General features: G+C 32.5%; 1 protein-coding gene across 2 annotated transcripts in view; it reads right to left on the bottom strand.

Annotated features, from left to right (window-relative positions):
• Window positions 1-27,611, bottom strand: part of LOC145297585 (uncharacterized) — a 1,245,286-nt gene that overhangs the window by 215,245 nt on the left and 1,002,430 nt on the right. For both annotated transcript variants that reach the window (XM_080143628.1, XM_080143629.1), the window contains exon 5: window positions 16,485-16,743. The gene's annotated coding sequence lies outside the window, so the exon portion shown is untranslated. The remainder of the gene's footprint in view (window positions 1-16,484; window positions 16,744-27,611) is intronic.

The raw sequence follows: 27,611 nt of genomic DNA, 5'->3' as shown, positions 1-27,611 counted from the left end.
GAACCGTTTGTAAGGAGTCTCGAACCCAACCCTTTATTATTATTACGGTGGTACCGTGTTTGGAATTCAGCTAGGCTCTGGGACATAGTTGCTGATTCTCTGTTTTGATTGTTATTTTTCACTGCCTTAGTTCAGAATGGAAATCAGTACCTTTAGGTAACTGTAAACTTTGATACAACGTCTAGGACCACTCGGCCATATGTCACTATGACAATTCTTAGTTGGTTTTTGTTAATGTTAAACCTATGTTGTTATTCAAGGTTTTCTCTCTCTCTATTAGAGGTGTCCAAATTGCATTCAGCTCTACGCTTGGTTTGCTCAGTAGGTTGTTATGTCCGAGCATGTGAGCTGTTTCTTTAAGTTTTCTCACTTTCCAGTGGGTCTCTCGGTTTATTATTTTAACTTCATCCCATAGGGGGCAATGCCTCCCCTCTCCATCCAGACATACATACAATTACGAGGTTTTATATGTGTGTATATATATATATATATATATATATATATATATATATATATATATATATTTATCATCAAGACTGAGAGTTACAACGCTCGGCTCTATACAGACTTTTTTCTCCAAATGTACAACACGATAAAGAAGAAGAAAAGGAGAAAAAGAAAGAAAACAACAGACTAAAGATGGAGTCTACCTCTGAAATATATTTGTGATAAATTTCAAACAAATAAAATATTTGTTTATTTTCCTAATATTACGTCGTGATTTGGTTTCAAGCGCACTTGATGCGGATTTTATTTTATTCAAATTAAAACAAGGTTTCTATTGAACTCTCCTTCTTGATGTTATTCTCGCCTTACCTAAGTACAGTTCAAACATTTCAAAATACAACCGCCAGATACAACGCGCGGCTCTATACAAACAGACTGCTTTCTCCAAATTTACAACATATCAAGGAAGAAAAAAAAGGAATAAAAAAAGAAACAAAACAACACACTGAAGATGAAGTATACCTCTGAAATATATTTGTGATAAATTTCAAACAAGTAATTATTTGTTAATTTCCTAATATTACATTGTGATTTGGCTTTCAAGCGCATTTAGTTCATATTATATATATATATATATAACATTATATATATATATATATATATATATATATATATGATAAAAAATCCGACAGTATGATGAAAAAATGCTCGACGACGTTTCGCCCGTTAAGTGCGAGCGTCTTAAAAGTAAAAATGAAAAATGATCACTCAAGTGACTTTGAGTCAGCATTTCACATTTTTACTCTTGAAAAAGCCCGCACAAAACAGGTGAAATGGCGTCGAGTATTTAGGTATTACTACCTCTGTTTTTTTTTCATATATATATGTATGCATACACACACACACACACACACACACACACACACACACACACACACATATATATATATATATATATAGTTTAGGATCTGTTTAGCAGAATACGAGCAAAGTGCTTAATTATTAAGAAAACTCAGTAGGAAATCACAATATTTATTTAAAAATGTTACCGATATTTTTCTAACCTTCTGTTACATTTTGATATATATATATATATATATATATATATATATATATATATATATATATATATATACTAGCAAAAGTACCTATTGTTGACTGGGTTTAAAAACGGCCTATAGAAAATGGACTCTGATTCATGAAAGTATGATAGGTATGAAAAGGAAAGGTTGTAAAGAGATAGCTTCGAATTCGATTGTATCAAAACCAAAGCAAAATATGATGAAAGTAAAAATAAAATATATAACCCCCTTAATTTATTATGCCATACTTGTTCACACTGAAATACTTATCACAATATTATGTGGATCTATATTAAATAAAAACCTTGTTAAACTTTGTGACATATTTCCATTCTATGGAGGTCAGGCGCGAACGAACACCCCATACTTTTATTATACCATATTTCTTCAAACTGAAACATATAATCCAATTATACTAATAACAATTATATTGATAATATATTTGATTTAATTTATTTTGGAATTAATATTTCCAACAGCGACCTTATTTTAGAACTTTTGTTTTTAGAGTTATTTGCCCCTAGATGCTATCCATAAAAAAATAAAGGTTTACCAAATATCATTTGGTAATTTCATTAATTTCTAGCTGGAAAAATAATTCCGTGTAGACAGAAAAAATGTTTGGCTTTTAATATATTTTTTAAATATATATAAAAAAACACTTACGAAAAAAATTGAAAAGATTTCATTTCTTTGTTTTATTTCATTGCTTATGGCAATACAGAAATCGGTAAATTTTTACCACGTAATTCAGCGTCGTTGAATACATAAAATAAAATGAAGATCTACTGCCCCCTTCTAAATTCCTAAATTAACACTTTTTTCTTTTTTCGCGTTAATTTCATCGATTACAAACTTCATTTTCTAATTAAAAGGTAATTTTATACGACGTGACCCAGCGGCATTTAACCCCTTAAAAAATGGAGATCAATTTTTTTTCAGCCTAATACATTTAAACAGCCTGTATAAATATTATTAGTTTGCAGAAGTGCAAATAAGCGCAGAAAAAATAGAAATTTTGCAAAAGAAATAAAAATGACCTGTTAGAGTGGGGGGGGGTCACTTTTCTATAAAAATTTAACGTAAAATGAGCACCCATTTTCGGCAACCAAGCGTTCAACGAGACATGTTACCTCTAGCATTATTTTTAAGTTTGTCGATTGAGGGGGGAGGGGAAAACTGGGGGGAAATAACATTGGAAACATAAAATAACGATAAATTTAATTATTTTTTATGAGACCATTCTTTAGTTTCACCTAACAATTTAATAAACAAAACAAACCCCAAAATATGACAAATTCATTTTTTTTTTTGGGGGGGGGGCTTACATTAGAAATATAAAAAAAAGAATAAAAAGCAAATCGAAAAGCCCCCCCCAAAGCAAATCTAAAATTCCCTTTATTTACAAAAAAAAGACAGTAAAAAAAGTGCCCTTACAAAAAATAAAGGTAAATGTGTAGTTTAGCGGCGTAAATTATTTGACAGACAAAAAATTTATAAAAACTATTTATTTTTATATAAAACATTATCAGACCCAAAGGCTGAAATAACACAAAAAAATACATTTTAATGTTTTTTTTTTTATCATTTTTATTAGATTAAATGTGCACGCCTTACACGTTTAAAATTTGGCCTTTTTTAGGTTTGACAGATTTGCTTTTTTAAGGCCAAATTTGGCCTTTTTACGCTCTTTCATTACAAAAAAAAGATATTGCGGCCAAAAACACAGTTCATCAAAGAGCTTAAAAATGCCAATCTGCCAAACCTTAGAAAGGCCAAATTTTAAAAGCAATACAGCGGCCTCGAATAATAAATATAAATGATAAAGAAATAATAAAAATGGAATTTTTTTCTGGTTTTATTTAAGCCATTGGGTCTAAAAGGTGTTTTATATTTTTTTGTCTGGCAAATAATTTACGCCGCTAAACTACACATTTACCAAAATAAAAAATAAATGCACGCATTAATGTTTATAAATGTTATTTTTTAGGTTCACAAAATCGTGAGTATTCTTAGGACAGTGATTCCTTCTGCCGAAATATCTGGGGGAGAGGGTATCAGATATTCTTTTGGGGTGGGGCGATTACATTTACATGTTTTTATTCGTTCTTTTATTTTTGAAATTGTTGTGGGGGTATCTACGTTACCCATGATGAAAATGATTAGTAGAGCAGACGTGTTTCAAGCGGAACTTCATGTCATCCCAGGCAACGCCGGGTACCCATGCTAGTATATATATATATATATATATATATATACGGTATATATATATATATATATATATATATATATATATATATATATGTCTTATTACGTAATGCCCCTTATAAATGAGCATATCTAAACTTTACTAGTTGTCTGCGGTGAAGTATTATTTACAAATGATATATATAGTAAATCATCGCATTTGATGTATTTGATGTAAGAAACGCCCTTTCATGTGAACAGCAACAAATAAATTCACGCGGTTTACTCTCATTTCAGTCAGACAGAAAGTTGTAACCTTTGTATCAAACAACAGCTTCATTTAAAGGTACGTATTACTCAATCTTTCCTACGCCTACTCAGTTTCTTATGCACATGCATACACACATATATGTGTAAGTATGTATCGTCGAGTATTTAAGTCTTTCAACCTCCTTCTTTATCATATATATATATATATATATATATATATATATTTAGTGGAAATGGTAATTAATAAAAACTGAAAAAGTGCTCAATACTGTTGTAGAGCAAATATGCGTTTTATTTTTTATTACCGTATCCTTCTGTTAAGTTACATTATTGTTTCAGCTACCCGGTCGTTTCAGACTTTTACAGATTACGGTTCTGTAAAAGTCTGAGAAAGCTACAGACGCCCTTCCCCCCCAAAAAAAAATGGCCGGGTAGCTGAAACAATAATGTAACTTAACAGGAAGATACGGTAATAAAAAATAAAACGTATATATATATATATATATATATATATATATATATATATATATATATATATATATATATATATATATATACAGTGATGATCATATTTATTGGCACGGTAAAATAAAAGTTAAATTTTGTCTAATAAATTCTAAAAAAAGGGATTAAATTAAAGAAAATAACAAAGTATATTATGTATTTTTAACTGGCCTTTCCGATGCAGCAATCGGATTTTAGAAAAAATAAATAACAAAGGAACAACAAACATAATTGCAAAAAACCCTTGTTCAAAATTATTGGCACGGCTTTGTTTTTCTTTTAGAATCAATATAATATCAATCAATTTCCGGTTTACGTGCTTTCTGAACTTTTTTATAGCCATATTATGCTTGTTTAACGCTAATTCAGTGAATAATTTTTTTCAGATAATTTTTAGATAGCGATTTATTTAAACTATTATAAGTGACTAAATTATAATTTTCAATCGCCATGGTTAAAACTAAGGAACACAACGAAGACGTCAGGAAGCTTGTTGTAGCATGCCATACCAATGGGGAGGGCTATGATAAGATTTCAAAGAAGCTAAACCTTCCCAAATCCACTGTTAGAGCCATAATAAACAAGTTCAAATCGCAAGGCCACGTTATGAGTTTAGAGGGTAGAGGGAGAAAAAGGATTCTTTCCCCAAGAGATGAACGGAAAATTGTTCGACAAGTAAAACAAAACCCAAGGATCTATGTTGGGGAGATTGTTGATGAACAGAGCACCTCTGGAGTGAATGTATCTCGACATACAGTTGGTAGAGTTTTGAAGAGAGCTGGTTTAAAAGCATGTCGTCCGAGAAAGACTCCCTTATTGAAGCCTATGCACCTGAATGCAAGGCTAGCCTTTGCAAAACGTCATATTGATAAAGATGTTGCATTCTGGAAACGTGTTCTATGGACTGACGAAACGAAAATAGAGTTATTTGGCCATAATAAAGTGTCTTATATTTAGAGAAAATCTGGCGAAGCTTTCCTGCCTAAGAACACCATACCCACAGTGAAGCACGGTGGAGGCAGTTTGATGTTTTGGGGATCCTTTGCTGCCCCTGGACCAGGGCGACTTGTTAAGGTCACAGGTAGCATAAAAAAGGAAGATTATGTTAAAATATTGGATGAAAACCTGAAAGACTCTGCTAAAGAGCTCTCACTTGGTCGTCGTTGGTGGTTCATGCAAGATAATGACCCAAAGCATTCGGCTAAACTGACTAAGAAATGGCTTGAGGACAATCATATTAATGTTTTGGAGTGGCCATCACAAAGCCCAGACCTTAATCCAATTGAAAATTTATGGAGAACATTAAAATTGAGGGTAATGCAAAGGAAGCCTAAGAATCTTATTCAATTGGAGGATTATTGTCAGGAAGAGTGGGCTAAAATTACTACTGAAGAGTGCAACAACTTGGTTGTAAACTATGAAAAGCGACTGAGGAAGGTAATCAAGGCCAAAGGCTATACAATTGATTATTAAATAAATCGTGCCAATAATTTTGAACAAGGGTCTTTTGCAATTATGTTTGTTGTTCCTTTGTTATTTATTTTTTCTAAAATCCGATTGCTGCATCGGAAAGGCCAGTTAAAAATACATAATATACTTTATTATTTTCTTTAATTTAATCCCTTTTTTAGAATTTATTAGACAAAATTTAACTTTTATTTTACCGTGCCAATAAATATGATCATCACTGTATATGTATTGTGTAGGATCCAAGAAAGGGTGTTTCATATGTAAAGAACTGATGTTCCTTTAAATTGATAGTGAATTCGAGAGAGCAAGTTGATGCATTGATTTCAGGTGATTAAATGACTTACTGACTAAATAGTTTTCTAATGAATGATAAAAAATATAAAAATTAAATAAGTTTTTATATAGTTCTTGGGGTTAAAAAATTTCCAAGACTATATATATATATATATATATATATATATATATATATATATATATATATATATATATGTATATATATATATATATATATATATATATATAATTTGCATATTCTCAAGAGGTAACCAATACACAATTCATATAATAATAAATCAGATCTTATGACTCCACAAGACGTATTAAATACTGCAGCTGATCATATGTTAAATGTCAAGCAGGGATAAATAAAAGCCAAGTGTGTCCAAGGATGGAATACTGTTGCCATTTCTGGCAGGAGCTGCTTAAAACAGCCTATCCTGCCTTGACAGAGTACAAAATAGACTTCGTGGCTTAGTGGGGGATGCCCTTTTCTCTACCCTGCAACCTCTCTCCCACAGAAGAGACGTTGCGAGACTATCCTTGTTTTATCGTTATTTCCATGGCAGGTGCTCGTCTGAACTCCAATCTCTGGTCCCCCCTCGCCAATCTCTCACGAAAAACACCCGTCTAGCTGAATCCACTGTGAAAAATTTCCCCCACTCTTTATCTGTGCCTAAATCAAAACGAGGATTCCATGAACAAAGCTTCTTTCTTAGAACTGCACGCCTGTGGAACTCTGTTCCGTCTGCCTGCTTCCCACCGGAGTACAACTTAGATGTCTTCAAGTCCAACGTTAACAAATTCCTAATGAACCGCCCCCTTAAGTAAACACTTCATCAAATCCGGGCCTTGATAAGTGGTTATCACTGTGTAATATATATATATATATATATATATATATATATATATATATATATATAATATAATATAACTTTCAAGCAGGAATTTCATATTATAAATCTAAGAGAATATTACATAATTTATATTTTAAATCCTATATTCATTCTCCGAAAATCAGCAGCTTACAATGTGTGTAAATATATACACGCGTTCCGTAAAAAAGCGAAAACAAAATAAAACAAAAAACATATTATCACTATCGCTTAGTTGTTAGACATCGACGAAGCTCCACGATACTTCCCCGAGCCAGAGTCAAAAGAAGGTCATATTGACTGTTTGGTGATCTACGACAGTCTGGTTTGCGACCTGTCTAAGCCATTACAGCTTTTTGAATGCAGGCGAAACCATTACGGTGGAGGAATACTGTCAACAAATGGATTAAATGCATCAGAAACTTCAACAACAACACGATTTATTAGTGAACAGAAAAGCCCCAATTCTGCTCCACGACAATGCCCAACACCACGTTGGAAAACCGATCCTTTTTGGTCCGATTTACACTACAAAAATCTGCCTCACTCGCCATACTCTCCAGACTGGTCACTTACCGATTACAGCATTTTAAAGCATCTTTTCAATTTTTACGTGGGAAATGCCTCCAAAAACCTAAGCGATATCAAAAGAGTCGTTTTACGTTACTGGCAAACCTACACTTTTTTTTGTTAGCAGAAGTGTGATAATTATGAGGGTACTTATTTCGATCAATATTTTTTTGAGTCGAGATATGTACCTCTGAAGTTAAAAGTTAAAAACCGCAATAATTTTTTGTCTCCCTGATATATATATATATATATATATATATATATATATATATATATATATATATATATATATATATATAAATTACAATAAATTTACCAAGGTAATCAAAATGGTAAACTTAAAATTAAAATATATTATAAATATTAAAGAGTTAATATTTACAAGTAAAGTAATCTCAACCAGATGTAAAAGCTCAATAAAACCGAAAAGGAAATAGAGCTTATAATATGAACAAATGATTAATAAAACATGTTAAAAGACATCTTGGAAAAAGAGTCAAAAACATATTTAATTTAAAAAAGGAAGCACAAGATAAGTGGATAGTCCTTAATCCGCGGAGTCTCGAAGAAATACTCTCCTTCTCATCAGAGGGCAGGAATTAGCAAAATGCGGGATCGAATTTTGCATATAAAAGTATTTAGTGAAACTACAAGTAAGTCACAGATCTTACTTGGTTAAAAAAAAAAGGTGAGGTAAGGGGAGTAGGAGGTAAAAGAAAAATGATAAAAATATTTCACATGAATGGATAGTCCGATGACATATATATATATATATATATATATATATATATATATATATATATATATATATATATATGTATAAATTAGTTTCCTGTTTTAAAGTCCGTGTAAATAGAAAATCAAATAGAACACGTATTTAATATACGTTTTGAAGCCACCCAACACAAAAAATTATATAAAAAAAAAAATAATGTTTATCGATATATTCCGGTGAAGAAACTCGACTTCGTCAAGATTGTTTTTTTTTTCCTCTTACGCTTAATAATGGTACTTTTAGACAGAACACAATTATTCCTTTAGCACACGCCATATGCATTCCTGGACTTTAAAAAAAAACCGTTAACAACAACTAAACGGACGAATCCTGCCTAAAAGTACCATCATGAGGCGTAATAAAAAAAAGACAAAACAAACACATCTTTACACGAGTGAGTTTCTTCGCCGAAATATATCGATAAACATTATTTTTGAATCGTTTATTATATTTTGCTTTGGATGGCTTAAAAAAACCTATTTAATATAGTGTTCTATTTTATTTCCTATTTACCAACGATTTCAAACAGAAAACCAACCAATTATTGCTTTAGCACACATCAAGTGCATTTTTGGACTATAAAAAACAACAAGGAAATGCACGTGTTCCGCCTAAAAGTACCATTCTAAGGCGTAAGAAGAAAAAAAAAATCTTGACAAGTGCGAGTTTCTTTGCCGAAATACATCGATAAACATTATTTTTAAATTATTTATTATTTTTTGCGTATGATGATTCAAAATGTATTTGATATACGTGTCTATTATATATATATATATATATATATATATATATATATATATATATATATATATATATATATATATTTATATATATGATTGCAACGTCTTGTAAGACGAGTGCCATTCCCTCATACATTTAGAGTCCATGAGCTCAAAAATAACTTCCATCGCCACAGGACCATTTTAATAGACAAATGCGTGAGGAAGGATCTATACAAAGATGATGTTTCAGAGTCTTAGCTTTGTACGACAACTAGTCTTTCTCTCTCTCTCTCTCTCTCTCTCACACACACACACACACTCTCTCTCTCTCTCTCTCTCTCTCTCTCTCTCTCTCTCTCTCGGTTCAAAATGTTGAGATCCAGCAACAAGCAAGAGAAAGATAGCTAGCAACGAGTTAAACTGCAAACCAGCTTAATGCGGGTACTGGTATCCCGCTTTATGGTCTTGCACATCAGAAATTTGCTTCTCCTAGAAAGGTTGCCTTCACCACGGCTTACGGGAGCCCTCTCCACCTCAGCACGCACATACATACACACAAAAACACGCGGTGCTAGTTGGCCGTTGACCCCGAAAAAGGGTTCATTCGCCCGGCTAATTAGCTAAGGAAATAGAGTGGAGAGTTGCATGTTTTGGTTTCGATTCTAGCTGATGGCACCCAACGCATATATATATATATATATATATATATATATATATATATATATTTTTAGTTTGGATCTCACTAATATATATATAAGGTTACGGGAGCCCTCTCCACCTCAGCACACACATACATACACACAAACACACCCGGTGCTAGTTGGCCGTTGACCCCGAAAATAATATATTATTATATATAAAATCAATACAATAAAAATATATAAATGTTTATATCTTTTCTGCATTTATTTCATATTTGTTGACGTGTAGGAATACAAAAATCTTTGGAAAAAAACAAGAATGTTTCTCCCAAAAGTACATAATTCCCACCGATCCTTTGGTCTTCCTCAGTTTGAATGAGTGTAGGGCGGGCAGGGTTAGCAGCTGTAGAGGCACGGGTATAGCCAATAAGGTTTAAATGTATTCGAATTGTACCCTTCCAACATTTTTTGTTTGGAATCTTCGGCAACTTGTGTGGCCTCTATTCAAACCCAAGTATTTCATAAAACTTTGAATTGGACGCTCACGCATCCCACGACCACCCGCGCATATGTGAACACACATGCATATACACAAGCCCACTACCACATATGCTTCTTAACGTACCCATACATACACAGGATACGCACACACATTTTTATAGACGTACGTATATACACCTGGAGATTGATAAGCAGATGTAGATGATAAGCTAAGTGGAATCTTCACACCAAAGCTTGAACTTATAGATTCATTATGGTTCTAGGTTCGAGATGTTGTCAAAGGACACGCTGTTTGTCTGGATTATCTATCCGCACGCACCCCAAACACACACACATACAAGCTTTTATTTTTTTAATCGCTTCCTGTAGATTATAGTGTCTTTCGTTAATTGATATATGTACACATATAATGTTAAACGCAACTAAATAAATAAACGAAGAATATTCTTTTTTATGTTAATTTTCATTTCCTTAATTTCTTCCTGTTTTTGTTCGAACATATTAAAATATTCCGACTGTACTTTTTCTTTCTTTTCCCACACACATGATAACAACCATATACACATATATACTTATACATACATACGTACGTACATATACATACATGATGATTGCAACGTCTTGTCAGACAAGTGCCACTCCCTAAGACACTTTAAGTCCATGACCCCAAAAATGACTTCCATCGCCACAGGACTATTTTTATAGAAAAATGCCTGAGGGAGTATCTATACACAGATGTTACAGAGTCTTAGCTTTGTACGACAACTAAGTCTCTCTCTCTCTCGGTTCAAAATGTTGAGATCCAGCAACAAGCAACTGCAAGATAGCCAGCAACAAGTTAAACTGCAGATCAGCTTAATGCGGGTACTGGTCTTCCACTTTATGGTTTTTTAAATCAGAGATTTGCTTCTCCTAGAAAGGTTGCCTTCACCACGGCTTACGGGAGCCCTCTCCACCCCAGCACACACATACATACACACAAACACACACGGTGCTAGTTGGCCATTGAACCTGAAAAAGGGTTCATTCGCCCTTTGAAGGTCTTGTTTTTAATCCTTCATGAAGACTAGCGGCCCTCCTCACTAAACAAGTCTGGTGGGGGAACCAGTTTAGTTGCCGGTGACCCGACCATGTGGCAGATAGTACATAGTTACATGGTACCAGTAGCATATGACATGACCTAACTAGACGTACATACATACATACATACATACATACATACATACATACATAAAGTGGCAGATATAGGGGAAAATCATTGTTTTTAAATTAGAACTTATCACAAAGATTGGAAGCTCGATATGCCGGTTAGAGAAATTAGACGTTTATAACATTTAATGTTGGAAATAAAACTGAAAGTTAGATATACGGCAATACTGTAACGAGGAGTTAAATAATAGTAAAAACAACAAGAATAATGATATTAATAGTAATAATAGTAATAGTAATAATAATAGTAATCATAGTAAAAGTAATTTTAGTAGTAATAATATTACTAACAATAATAGTAATGATAGTAGTAGTAGTGATAATAATAATAATAATAATAATAATAATAATAATAATAATAATAATAATAATAATCGCGTATATATTCAGACAGGGGTACTATAGTATATAGGGTTTGTGAGGGGAAATGGGTAACGCACCTTTGTCTACACCTGTGCATTTTGTGCGCGCATATTGAAAATTAAAATAAGTTGAAGCTAAAAAAAAAAGGCATTACGGAAACAAAATAAAATTCCTAGTGGGTAATGCTAAGCTGTTCTTCCACCGTGCATACTAACTCTGCCCTGTGTACTGTGAGTAAATGTCTTTAGTCGGTTTAGATTTTATGAAAAGAATGTGTTCTTTTTCGCTGTGTCTGAAAGTTGGCGGCTGTAAGTATGCATTTCATGTTATCTATGTTGTCGTCTAGGAGAGTGTAGTGCATTGCTATTGTGTTCTCTGTGGATTTGTCCCTAATTGTTTGTTTGTGGTTGTTGAATCGTAAGCGGAACTCTCGGCCTGTTTTCCCCACATAGTTAACGTTTGTGCATCTAGTGCAATATATTATGTAGACTACATTGGGACTGTCGGAGATGAACGGGAGAAGTTTAAGTTGAGTGTTTGTGCCTGGAGGTGTAAATGTGTCGTAAGTATTAATGTGTTTGCACAATTTGCACCTGGGTTTGTTACATGTTTTGTTTCCTTGGGGTGCGAAAGTATTGTGTATTTTTCTGGATGTTTTATATATATATATATATATATATATATATATATATATATATATATAAATGATTTCGGGCTGTTTTGTGAAAATTTACAAGCAACATAATGTTTAAAATGTCTGAATAGTCTTGAAACAATTGTACTTAACGATGAAATACACTATTTGTTGCTATCAATCCATTCCTTGATGTCTTGGTTTTTGTTAAAACAATATATATATATATATATATATATATATATATATATATATATATATATATATATATATATATGTCTACATATATATAATGCAACAGAGACACTTAGCTTTGTGATTCTTTTTTTAATTTTTCTATTTTCCGTATAATCTGTTTTGTTACAAATTTTATATTTTAACACCTCTGTATATAAAAAAAAACAAAGAGCATAAACTCAAGCCTTTTCGATCGAATATTATATTGAACCTTATATATACATTAGTGAGATCCAAACTAAAAATATATATATGCGTTGGGTGCCATCAGCTAGAATCGAAACCAAAACATGCAACTCTCCACTCTATTTCCTTAGCTACTTAGCCACAATCATATATATATATATATATATATATATATATATATATATATATATATATATATATATATATATATATATATATATATATATATATATATATATATATATGTATATATATATGTATATATATATATATAGGGTGAATGAACCCTTTTTCGGGGTTAACTGTCAACTAGCACCGCATGTGTTTGTGTGTATGTATGTGTGTGTTGAAGTCGTGGTGAAGGCAACCCTTCTAGGAGAAGCAAATCTCTGAGTTAAAAAAAACATTAAGCGGGAGACCAGTACCCGCATTAAGCTGGTATACAGTTTAACTTGTTGCTGGCTATCTTGCTCTGACTTGTTGCTGGATCTCAACATTTTGAACCGAGAGAGAGAAACTTAGTTGTCGTACAAAGCTAAGACTCTGTAACATCATCTGTGTATAGATACTCCCTTAGACATTTTTCTATAAAAATAGTCCTGTGTCGATGGAAAAGCTGTGTCGTGTGGAGGTTTGACATGCTGGATACATGTAATAATTGATATTAATTATCGTCTTCAGTGTCATACCTGCTTGAGCGTGTGAATTCACCGGAAGGACTAAAAAAAAAAAAATTCATTTTTGGGCTCATGGACTTTAAGTGTCTGAGGGAGTGGCACTCGTCTGACAAGAGGTTGCAATCATCATGCAGTCATCATATATGTATGTATATATAAGTATGAATATATATATATATATATATATATATATATATGCGGCGGGAGTGCAGAGTCATCTGAGATGGCATGGAGGACAAGATTGGGAGAACTCAGTGTGACGGCGATCATCTGGAAGGATTCAGCAATCATCATATATATATATATATATATATATATATATATATATATATATATAAATATTTACCTGTCATACTATTTTTTTAAAGATGGAATCCCCCAAGTTTCGTGGTTAAATTTTAAATTCTGAAAAAACAACATATAGAGATATATATTCGATTTTTTCCATATAATTATCCACAACCACTCCAAAAACTATTTTCAATAATTGTGCTGAAAAGTAAGATTAGCGTCCATTCGCAGATGAACATTTTGCTAACCGCATTTTATTTCCTCTGATGATATGAACCTTTATTGAAAATCTATGGATTAAGGAAATTAACATAACCCCTTCTATATATTCCTTTTGTCAAGCAATAAATTCTTAAATCGAATATATGTTTCAATGTTGTTTTTTCAGAATTTATATTTTAACCACCAAACTTATAAATTGCTCTATTCTTAAATATTGAGCTTTTCCTTTTTGGCTAGGATCACCTTGAAAGTATTACTTCAAGTAATATCGATCAGGATTTTTCATCTGAATTCTATCAGTGTCTTATATATATATATATATATATATATATATATATATATATATATATATGTTTGTGTGTGTGTGTGTGTGTGTGTGTGTGTGTGTGTGAGGTATAATTATATGTACAGGGTGACCCCAAAAAACGGACCCAACTCTAATTAGGCCCCGTTTCTTTGTTTTTTGCCCGAGAATGAAACTTTGATCATAAATGTTCTAGATGGCCTCCATTTATCTTTTGTTTTTTTTTGGGGGGGGGCACCCTGCATCTATCTATCTATCTATCTATCTATCTATCTATCTATCTATCTATCTATATATATATATATATATATATATATATATATATATATACCTGTCATAATATTTTTTTAAAGATGGAATCCCCCAATCGTCAAAGACAAGATTATAGCTATCAAGCCGGCATACATTAAAGACAAGATTATAGCTATCAAGCCGGCATATATATATATATATATATATATATATATATATATATATATAAAAGTTTCATGGTTAAATTTTAATATATATATATATATATATATATATATATATATATATATATACATTCAATGATTTAACATCAGGTTTCCGTTCTAGTATTTGTGTAAAGCCACAATTTACACTGTGTATTTTTTGATTTAGAATCGTGCATCATTCACCAGTCCTTACATCTTTTACGAGTTGGTGAGAAAGAATCTCTCACATAAACGGTCCCATATTGTGTACACAATGTTGCATTCCCGTGATTGATTAAGAAGTACCTCAAATTAAATTGCTCTCTAACGAACTTACTGCAATGTAAACATCCAAGTTGACAAGTAGCAAAATCTTATCCCTTTACCGTCAAGATCATGGATGAAGAAAAAGAATTCCGCTTTTATAGCTTCTTTTTTGAAGCCGCCTTCTTTAAATATATATTTCCTGCTCTCTATTTCCCAGACTGAACCACGATGTAGAAATTTAAATGTAATGTGAACAAAAATGTCACTGAACTACTCTTTCACACCTCTAATTATGCTTTTTATAAATCTAGCATGTTATTTACAGTTATGTATTGCATCTTTGCTTTGTTATTGATGAAGATATGCATTGTTTCAACAAAATAATGATCATAAAACGCATGTCGATTGAACCGGATATTTCTTGATCAGAATTCCCAGACCTTGAAATCTATGTCCAGGACAAGTACTAACGCGGTCATGATTTTAAATATTGATAACGAAAGTCGCCATATTCTCATTTTCTGTGTCTTGTCCGGTACAGATGTGTCCATCACTTTTTCTCTACATTGCAACTGAAACATGCTTGATTTATTTTTGGGCCAATTTTATTGAATTTAATTGAACTTCAAAAGATTTACGTAACGGATTAGAACGGATTAGTCAGTAACTAAAACATACTGTTTATTTTACGATTTTTCTTGGACAGCTTCTATTAGATTTACATATATATGTAATCAGGTGGAAATAGCAAATGTTGTATATAAAACTTGGTTCTTTTTTCATTTCAAGACAAGATCATCTACTAATGACAAAATACATTAGAAGATAACAGACAGACCAAGAATATCCAGCCGACTATTCAATGACCGGAGATGCCGATAGGATACAGAATTAATAGATAACACATCGTAAGACTTGTTAGCATTTATGCTCTTGATAGTTAAAAATCGAATGTAATTTTCAAACATTCAATTTGTCGAATAAAAGCGATTTCTGGTTTTAATTAAAGTTTAAATATAGAAGTCAATTATTCCGGTTTATTTGCTCTTCTTGATAAAAACAAAACTTCATTTTTCTAAAAGCTAATCTTGTACCAAAATCATTTCCGAGGCTCTATTGTCGAGGGAGAGTTACCTCCCCTATCTGAATCAAATTGTATTGAGAGAATGTATTATATTTTATGTTATTTTCTAATACACTTCAATTGATAACCCATTTTCTGTAGAAGAGAAAACATTTTAAATTGTAGATAAACATTTCTTCAGTTGTCTAAGCAAACATCTGAAGATTTAAAATCAAATGAAAAGTAAGAAGTAATGAAAAAAAAAACAACTTACCACATTTCTGCGCAATGTTTATCTGTGATATTCCATGAGGATTTAAACATATAAGAGTCTTATTTCGTTTTGTGTTAGAGTTGTTTTAAATTCTGTTAGTCGCATAGATTCATTTTTTTAAAGTTATTTGCGAATTCTTAATTACGTTCTGTGTAGATTTACATTTTCCGTTTCAATTTATCTTTCGTCGATTTTTGTTATCAGTCTGTATTTAATCATGAACATGTGTGGATTCATCTCTCCGCGTTTTTCCTCTCATCTGCAAGACAAAAACAAAAGTATAAGTTTATCAAAGAACTTAGGATATTAATTCGATGAATTAAGTAATCTCACATTATACCGCATCTAATAAACGTATCGCATATAAAACTACGGTTGTTTACGTTTAAAATGCATAAGGAAACGCATCATTATTTTCCTATTTTGAGACACGAGAAATGAAACATAGTTATGATCAAACAAAGTACAATCCTTCACTCACAAAAAGGCAAATTTATTGTCCTAATAATTATCTATGTATGTGTGCGTGTGCGTGTGCGTGCGTATATCTATAGTAACGTTTTAAAGATGTTATTATATTTTTAGGCCATGCTTCATTTTGCACTGAGAAATGAGACCAATACATATTAATTCATAATTATTCAACAAAAAGAGAACAAAAAAAAAATCTTTTCATGGTATAAATGTATACATTTGATGGAAATATTTTTAGTATATACTTCTGCAGTGTTCGATACTTTACTAGAGCTAGGCAGTAAGTTTTGAAAATATGCATAACAATTAAACTGCTCATAATTTTGCGCGTTTTATCTTATTGCAATAGCCTGACGAATCCTCACGAGGATTAAACACGGAAAATTCTGTGGAGCTTAAATGCTAAATATATTCTCAAATTTTACTATCTATACCCACACTAACATACACACACACTATATATATATATATATATATATATATATATATACACATATATATATATATATATGTATATATATATAGTGTGTGTGTATGTTAGTGTGGGTATAGATAGTAAAGTTGCGGGGTTCAAATCGTTCGACTGGTATTAATCGTGGCACCCTGCACTGAAGATTCCCGAAAGGATGAAACACTAGTGTCTGTAGGTATTTAATTATTATAGTAAAAAAATAATTATGACAGCCCCTTTAAGGAATTCGTTTCTTATCGTTGAGCACTTTCAGTTGAATTAAAGTCGGTCACTTTAGCTCTTATGCGTAGATCGTCGTATAACAATTAGATCACTGTCTGACTGACGTAAATGAACATTTAATATTAAGACGTTTAAAATTCAACGGTGTTTCACGCGGTTAATGGTAACCAAATAGATTGGGTCTTCGCTAATCGAGCCAGAGATGTCTCGTGTTGCGGGGTTCAAATCGTTCGACTGGTAGTAATCGTGTCAACCTGCACTGAAGATTCCCGAAAGGATAAATCATTAGTTTCTGTAGGTATTTAATTATTATAGTAAAAAAATAATTATATAATTATATATATATATATATATATATATATATATATATATATATATATATATATAGCATTCTGAAAATTCTGACTTTTTTCTTCGAATGTCGCTTACGGACATGTCCTGATAGTACCGGTCCGAACATGTTACAGAACTTTGCATGAATTTAGAAATCTGGAGATACGCAGCGTCGAGATTTCGAGTTAGAGTTGCCGTCTGATATGACCTGAAACCTGAAGTGGTATATATATATATATATATATATATATATATATATATATATATCGCATTCTGAAAATTATATCTATATATATAGATATAATTTTCAGAATGCGATATATATATATATATATTTATATCACAGAGAGAGAGAGAGAAAGAGAGAGAGAGAGAGAGGGAGAGAGAGAGAGAGAGAGAGGAAAAGAGATGTTTGTTTGCTTCCAAAAACGGCACCATAATGCAACAGTAGTAAAGGTGTGTTTCGCCGTGCATCGTACAGGCGTGCGGAAAGAAATATATTCTGATGATCAAAAACCAAGGTGTATGAATGGCGTGATGAATTGGATTTTCGTAGACCATTTTAGGATGGGATGAAACATGTTGCTCATCAATGAGGGCCGGTGCGTTATCTGTAAATGTGCCGGCGACTGACATGAATCAAACGAGGAAAAGCTGTTTAAAACTAAACAAAAAACAAAAACAAAACAAAACCAATAACCAAAAACAAAAAAACAAACAAACAAACAAACAAAAAAACATTAAAAAACATCCATAAACGCTGGTACCTTTAATCTTTTATTACGTGTAGTATAGGATTTCACTAAATCTTTCTCCATATGTACAATTTCTCTCTCTCTCTCTCTCTCTCTCTCTCTCTATATATATATATATATATATATATATATATATATATATATACACATTATATGTATATATATATACATTATATTTATATATATGCATTATATATATATATATATATATATATATATAAAGATGCACGCATTATTTATAAGAATGTGTACACATGAAACAGAGCTAGGATGCACGTATGGCGGTTGTATGCAAATGAAGAGCTGTGTGCCAAGTGACGTCACTGCTAGGAAGGAAACATATATAAAATGAAGAATGTGTGCTCAGACCAAGGATCACATTATATTTGGGAAAGTATTTCAAAATAAATGTCGTTGCTTCAACGGAAAAAAAAGGTGAATCGAGTCATTTCATGTCTTGGATTCTTTTGCGACGGAGTCTACAACGTGTTGAGTCCCAAGTGTCTACATTTTAACACGCGTGTAAACGTGTGTAACAAAAAAAAAACACACACACACATACGTGTTTATGCGTGTGTGTGTATAATTATTGTACTTCTGTCTTCCTACATGTTAATTAGTGAAATTCAGGTGTTTATAAAATAGTGCTCAATATCAAGTAGATTTGTATTGTTGTATAATTTACTTTATTTAAAATACCATGATGAGGTACATATTTGCCAGAATGTTTCGGATGTAATTTTTTTTAATCCATCATCATTAGGCTATTAGTCTCAACATATGCTGCCTATAATACTTACATAAATTTACATTATATCCTATAAAGTTTGAAGTTGTAGTTCTAAGAGGTCTTCACTAAAACTTAATTTATCGCAGGAGGCGGTCTCGTTAGGAGATGTTGATTTTTTTCTGCTCGTATCTCGAGAGGGCGAGACAGTGTAAACTCAGATATCAAATGGAGAACTACATAGTTCTGTAATAGAGCGCGGATGGGCGTATAGCAGCTGTATGCAAATGACCGAGCCGTGTACGAAGAAAAGTCACGACAGGACAAAAGAAAAAAAATATAAAATAATAACATGTGTACAGACTGAGTAGCACGTTCAGGTGGATCACATTAGTGATCACGATAACGTTTGAGAGGGCAGACGTTATAGAAGTAAGCCAATTGTTTTATTCAGGAAAGTATTCGAAAATAAATGTCGTTGTTTAAACGGAAAATGCGGAGTCGAGTTATTTCTTTGTATTGGCCTCTTTACTCCGGGTCTACAATGTGTGGTCCCTTACATGTTAACAAGTGTGTAAATGTGCGTAATTTTACCGTTTTAGTAGCGATGGTTAGTATTGTATATAACATTAGTAATTTAAAAATTCAAATATTTGGATTAATTAAAAGAAAAAAAAAGGAAAGAAATCATGTCACCTGAATAGAAATGCATAAAAAAACAACCTAATCGAACTGGAGGGGGGTAAATGTCATTATATAGAATCGGGGTGGTGTATAAATGACTTTTTTCCTCGGATGTCGCTTACGGACATGTCCCGATAGTACCGGTCCGAACATGTTACAGAACTTTGCATGAATTTAGAAATCTGGAGATACGCAGCGTCGAGATTTCGAGTTAGAGCTGCCGTCTGATATGACCTGAAACCTGAAGTGGTGGTCACATAGACATTTTTGTAAGTAATTAAGAATGCATTTTGTGATTATATATTTTATCATTTTTCACTTATATCTTAAATTATTTTAACACGAACGCGGTGTTTTTAATAAGTTTCCATACTCTTTTTGTACATTCATTTAAATTTAACTACGACATTACTATACATCTTATGAGATTACTGACCAATTCTCCTAATTTCAGGTTCCAATGAATAGTTACAGCAGGAATTGGAATACACTCTACTAAAGCCCGATTGTCAAGGCTGGTGAATTTTAAAAATGCAGTCTGGACGTGAGGACTATTTAGAACCACCAACATTAATGGCTTATCAAATTGTTTTACTTGTAAAATAAAATAAATACGTATTAGATACGTTTGAAGCCAAAACAACCCATTATTACAAAATAAACAGATATTCATTTTGTTTGAAATTTAAATTGAAATTCATAAATATATTTCGAAGATACACTTCATCTTCAGTATGTCTTTTTTCCTTCTTTTTTTTTCTTTTCCACGTTGTTGTTGGAGCATAGAATCAGTAGAAGCCCCTTTGCTGTTTTTACGGTAGTCTTTTTAAATGTTGGAACGGTGTGTCGATCACGCGGAATTCATGTTAGGGTTTGTGTTCCTTGAAGAAGCACTGGTTGAGTTTGAATAAAATTTTAAAACAATAGATGAATTACGTGTGACCAACGCACCGTTCTGACATTTGAAAAGCCTACCGTGAAAACAGCCAATGGCTGATTGTATAATCCAACAAACAACATGACAAAAAAGAAAGACATATATATTTAACATTTCAAATTTCAAACAAAATAAACATCTGTTTATTTTGTAATAATGCATGGTTTTTGCTTCAAACGTATCTAATACGTATTTTATTCAAACTCAACCAGCGCTTCTATCAAGGAACAGGAACCTTAACGTGTTTTACTTATGTTTTTTTTTTGTTTACTTTTAAAAGATTACAAATTGTTATTCACTTTGATCAAATATATTTTTGCATTTTCAATTCTTGTTTTTTTTTTAATTCACTTGGGATAGAAAAAATTCATATTGCACTTATAAATAAGAAAGTTATGATAGAAAAGAAATAACTCGCAAACAATTATCTGAAAAAAAGTCGTCTGAATGAATACTTTCTGATTCATAAAAAAATGTCTCCCCGACGTTTTCCTAGAACAGAGATCTCACAAAAAAAGCTTTTTGGAGGATAAAAACGGCTTCGTTTTAATTGGTGCTACGGATAACGAGAAGGGCCGAATATTTTTTAAATTTTTTTACTGATTTTTTTTTTTAATTCTCCAAACAAGGCACAGTGCCACAACGTTCTAAGGGGTATAAATTTGGGACTAGATTTGCAGGGTACTATGTTGGAAGTTGAGCAACGAGATGTCTGTTCACATTACACTTGAATTTCTGCCGGTCAGTACAGTTAGGTATGACTGGGAGGGAATTCCAAAGCCTAGCAGTTCGATAAAATAAGCCAGTTGAGTAGAAGGCTTTATGGCATCTGGGGATCTCAACAGTATAGGGGTGTGGTTTTACTGTTTATCGGGGGTATTTATGTCGAATAGGTACTAGTGCTGCGAGTTCGCACGAGCACTTATCATTCAAGTACCTGTAAAACAGGCACAGGGATGCCACATTTCGGCGATGAAACAGCGGTTGTAATTTAACCGACACCAGTGCATTTTTTTGTGTGTCAGTATCAACTATCACACTACTCTCTCCCATAATTATGTACATTTTTCTGTTTGTCTTATACATTTCGCTCTCGCATTTTCGTTTGGTTTTCTATTTTTGATTACAATGTTGGAGTCCTTATTTACGTGCATTGCCCCTATTAATTAAGGGCATTGTGATTGAGACCAAAATAAAAACAATCTGTTCAATCTAGAAAAATGTCTTCTTCATTGATCCAGGACGAAACAGATACTACATACTGATCGCAAATTTTAGAGCCTCTTCACAAGAGCAATATTAGAGACAAGGTCGATTATTTATTTATTGCTTTTGCGGTCTGTCAGCCTCATCTAGTTGTTGTTTCACGACATTCCTGCTAACTGTTCGTCTGGCCTTCGTCAGGTGGTTAACCGCGACTGGATATGTAAACAACCTGGAGAAGGGCAGAAATGTATTTGGCCGAAACGTCGTGAAACAACAAGTATTAAACAGAGTTTTTTTTCTTTACTGAACAAGGACAAATGAGACTACGCTTATCTCAGACTAAAGGTCGAAAGTCAAGTAATATTGGCAGGATTCAATCTTACGCTATATGTACCACGCAGAAGCGTAAACTGTAGTCTTTAGCATCGTATAGAGCAATCGGTGTCTTCTCTTTTCCCGTAGGGAGCAGTACAGCAACTGATACAATGGCGTTGTAATAAATCGAACACGGCATTCCCAGTTCACATACTGCGCCAATAAGAAAAATAGCGCATTTATGTTTGTAAATAAAATGTTAAACGGGAAATAGAAGATTTATGACCTTTTCATTGTGGATAATGGAAAGTGGTTCGTCGGACGTCCTTCCGCCCGACGCTAAAAGTCAGCTTCCTTGACAGACTCCAGACAATCGGTTGGATTTCCAAATTTTACAGTATATATATATATATATATATATATATATATATAAGTGAACGTGTCTGTGTGTGTGTTTGTATACATTTCTCTACGCAATAACTCTGTCAATTTTAAGCCTACAGATTCGAAATTTAATATACAGGGTACTAAGATTTGGGAAAATCGATGTGATTCGTTTTCGGATAGAAATTTGGCGATTAAGGGCTTAAAGTTCAGCTATTTTACCTTTGAGAACTCTACCAAACTCCTCCTACAATTTTGGTTCAAACACGTGAAATTTTAGATATAAATTCCTTGGGGATGGATCTAACTTAATAACTTTATTTGAGCCCTGAACAATAAATTTTAAGGGGTCATAATAGGGGTCAAAGTTAAAAAAAATTAACCTTTTTTTTTTGCTCAGCATACACATCAAAACACCCGGGCAACGCCGGGCACCCATGCCCATGCCAGTATATATATATATATATATATATATATATATATATATATATATATATATATATATAAAGTAATGTCATTTATAATTTAAAATTTGAACAATTAAATTTCAACCAAATTAAAAATCTGTTTCATAAGAAGGAACAACAACAAAATCAATTATCTGTACGATCGTTTCGGAAAGTATAAGAGGGAGATCGAGAGAGTAATAATATTTGTTACAAGTTACTAGAAAATACATTTTAAAGTTCTCAATCATAGAACAAGGAACAACAAGTGTCATTAATGAAATAGAAAACCTATGGTGTAAATCTCACCTGTTTGTTTAAATGATCATCTGTCTGTCTGTATGCATGTATGTGTTTTTGTATGTCTGCCAAAAACTTTCGACAGAGGCCACGAATTTTCACGAGATCGATATCGTTTTGACGCTTGACCCTTTGAACGAAAAAATGACCAAACACATTAATTCCTTCGCCCTCAATTAGGCATTTTTCTACACGAAGAGGCCGTAGTCAGTAGAAAACAGGGAATGACTTTCGAAGTCATCCCCTGTTTTCTACTGACTAGACTTAATTTAAACCTACGTCACTTCCGGTTTGGTGATGGGCGTCACGTGCTTTTTTCACGTTCTTTTTCTCCCTATCGGTACGCGTTCGAGCCTGCCTGCCTACTAGCACTTTTTTCTTATATTTTTATAATGGTCAGATGTAACAGTGATGAGGCCTACGTTTAATCTACCATGTGTCGTCCTGGAAAAAGTTTTTAATAATAAATATATTTTGGTGATTGCATAAAGATTTTGTCTAAGTGTTGGCATTTAATTTTATATTTTTATATATGTCATATTTAATACTTTTTCATTAGGTTATTATTTATTTATTATATTTCGAATGTTATTATCCTGTTTTCAATTTTTATTATAGAGATCCTATGATAACTATGCGAGGCGATGTCTAAACAGCAGAGGTGTTTTCACAGGGATGTACTTTATCATTTATATAATTTACTCAAATAAATTGAGATTATTCATTAAAATTTATTTATAAAAATTGATATATCTATATATATATATGCACACACACATACACATATACATATATATATATATTTATACACACTTACATATATAATAAATAAAGATAACACACACACACACACACACACACATATATATATATATATATATATATATATATATATATAGATTATATGTAATATACTGAGTTCGTGTAATCACGTACATTTTCATATACCAATAAGTTTTAAACCAAAAACTTCTCATGACTCTGTTCTTAAACAAGGATATGAAAATTAGGCGATATATTAATATTTAAATGGGCTTTTCCGGAGCTACCGCACAGGTAAATGGTTCACACATGCTTTTTCCGTTAAGGGAATTTTTCCGTTTTCTTTCTTTTTTATTTCTCTTCAAAAATGCTTTATTGTCAAAAGTGTTTTTATTCATAAAGTCTGAAGAAATGATGGTGTTTGAAAATTGTCAAACGATATAAACAATACAAACGATATTCAAATGATATAATGTTTGGAATTGTCGACTGGACATGGAAACAATTGTAAAGTAAAATGAAATACACTTTTTGTTGCCATCAACGTCTTTTTTGAATGTCTTGATTTTGCTTTCACAGTATATATATATATATATATATATATATATGTATATATATATATATATATATAGATCGTTAGTAAACATAACAAAACCTTAAGTATATTTATATAGAATTCATTTTACATAACCGACAATTAAATAAGACAATACTATTAACGTCATATAAATATATATGTGATTTTAGTATGCTAACTATATATATATATATATATATATATATATATATATATATATATATATATATATATATATATATACTAGCAACAATACCCGTCGTTGACTAGGGTCAAAAACAGCCTACAGAAAATGGACTCTGATTTATGACAGTATGATAGGTTATGAAAAGCAAGGGTTGTAAATTTGGGTTGGATTTGGGGATATCCAAACCAAAGCAAAATATGATGAAAATAAAAATAAAATAGATAAACCCCATAATTTATTATACCATACCTGTTCACATTGAAACACTTATCACAATATTCTGTGGATCTATATAAAAAAAAACCTTGTTAAACTTTGTGACATATTTTCATTCTATGGAGATCAGGTGCGAACGAACACCCCATGATTTTATTATACCATATTTCTTCAAACGGAAACATAATTATCAAAGTATACTTACGCAGATAGATATGAAAAGTCTTTATTAAAGTTTGTGCCTATTTCCCTATTTCCATTCTATGGTGGCAAGGCGCGAACGCAGACCGTACAATTTTATTATACCATCCCTATTTAAGTTAAAACATACTTATCAAAGTATTATTATGTACATCTATATCAAAAACACTTGTAAACGTTTTATTTCAAATTTTAAATTTTCTATTTCCATCCTTTGTGGACCAGGCGCCATCGCAGACTCCACAATTTTAATGAACCACAGTTCTGCCAGATCAAACATACCCATCCCTGTGTCTCGATACATCTCCTGTCATTATATGTAATCAGTTTTTTTAAAATAGTCAACTATATAGGAGCCTATTCGTGATCAGACACAACCACACGCACACACACACACAGCTTTATAATATATATATATATATATATATATTGACGGAGTAAATGACGTTATATATATATATATATATATATATATATATATATATAATGTCGTTTACTCCGTCAATCTCGAGAAATCATGGAATTCTGCATTCTGATACGGTCAGGAGGTTGCATTTTGTGGTGTGGCTGAGCAGGCCGATGTTGGAGACGCAGGACCTACCACAGTTGCTGCAGCTGCAGCCTTTCTGTCTTTTTTATACGGCCGGGGTCGAAGCTGAATCTGCCCTCTTTTATACAGGCACGCTTCTCCTGCCAATGTGTTGTTCTCCTCCTCTCGGATCTCAGCCACACGTCGGATGGTAATCCGCCAGCCCTTATGGTCTGAGTCATCCGTCTCGAGCTTCGAGGGTTTAAAACTGCGTACCCTCAGGTTACGCTTGCAGACGTCCTTGTAGCAAAGGCCGTTTAGCCGATAGATCTTGTGCTAGAGACAGCTCCCCAAACAGAAGGTTTTTAGGGATCTGTCCATCATCCATACGGCTTACATGGCCCAACCAACGCAGGCGTCTGGTAATCAAGATGATATACATTCTGAGCTTCCGTAACTTGGCTAGGACGTCGACGAAGTAGTCTGCGGATGCAGCGAAGGTAGAAAGAATTTAGCCTATGAGTAGATGGTCTGTGCTTCACTATCGTATAGGTAAACTCTCATCTTGGTGTCTACTGTTTGCATATCGTTGTCCCACACTTGCTTGGTGGGGTAGCCATTGCTGTCGCTGCCTTGCCGATCCTTGTATCCATATTGGAGTTGAGCCAGATTGGAGTTACTAGAGATGATCGAACCAAGGTACGTGAACCTGTCACCACCGCAAGGGTCTCCTCATCAGTTCAGATGCTTGGCGCATTGTGTGCCTCTTAGCACATGACCTCAGTTTTCTTTAGGCTGATTATTAGGCCGAATCTTTGCATGCTGCATGCCGCTGCAAAGCGGTCTATGAGTCGCCATATATATATATATATATATATATATATATATATATATATGGTCCAAAGTTGAAACCTAATTTTATTCAGCTTAATTAAATGTGGTCATTTTGAAATAATTGTATATGATATAAGCAATAAACAATCATATCTTTTACAATCAAAACACACACACACACACACATATATACATATGTATATGTGCGTATGTGTGCGTTGATATGTAACAAATACACTTATATAAATTATTATAGGAATAAACACAATTCATTTGAGTAAATTATATAAATAGTATAACTTATCACCATAATAATTAAAATGTTTATCCCAAACCTTACTAGATTTAAACATATTGGCGGGAAAGACAATGTCTCGACGAAGACCAGATATTGTTTGTGTCGCTTGATGAAACATTTTTAGGCTAAAATAGTAGGTTTATTTTCGCCAGTAATGGTAATTTTGTTAACCTTAATTGAATAATAATAATAATAATAATAATAATAATAATATATATATATATTATATATATATATATATATATATATATATATATATATATATATA

Source organism: Euprymna scolopes, chromosome 18 (assembly GCF_053919585.1).
Source record: "Euprymna scolopes isolate OS-2025 chromosome 18, ASM5391958v1, whole genome shotgun sequence".
NCBI lineage: Eukaryota > Metazoa > Mollusca > Cephalopoda > Sepiida > Sepiolidae > Euprymna > Euprymna scolopes.
This window is presented reverse-complemented; position numbering and strand designations above follow the sequence as displayed.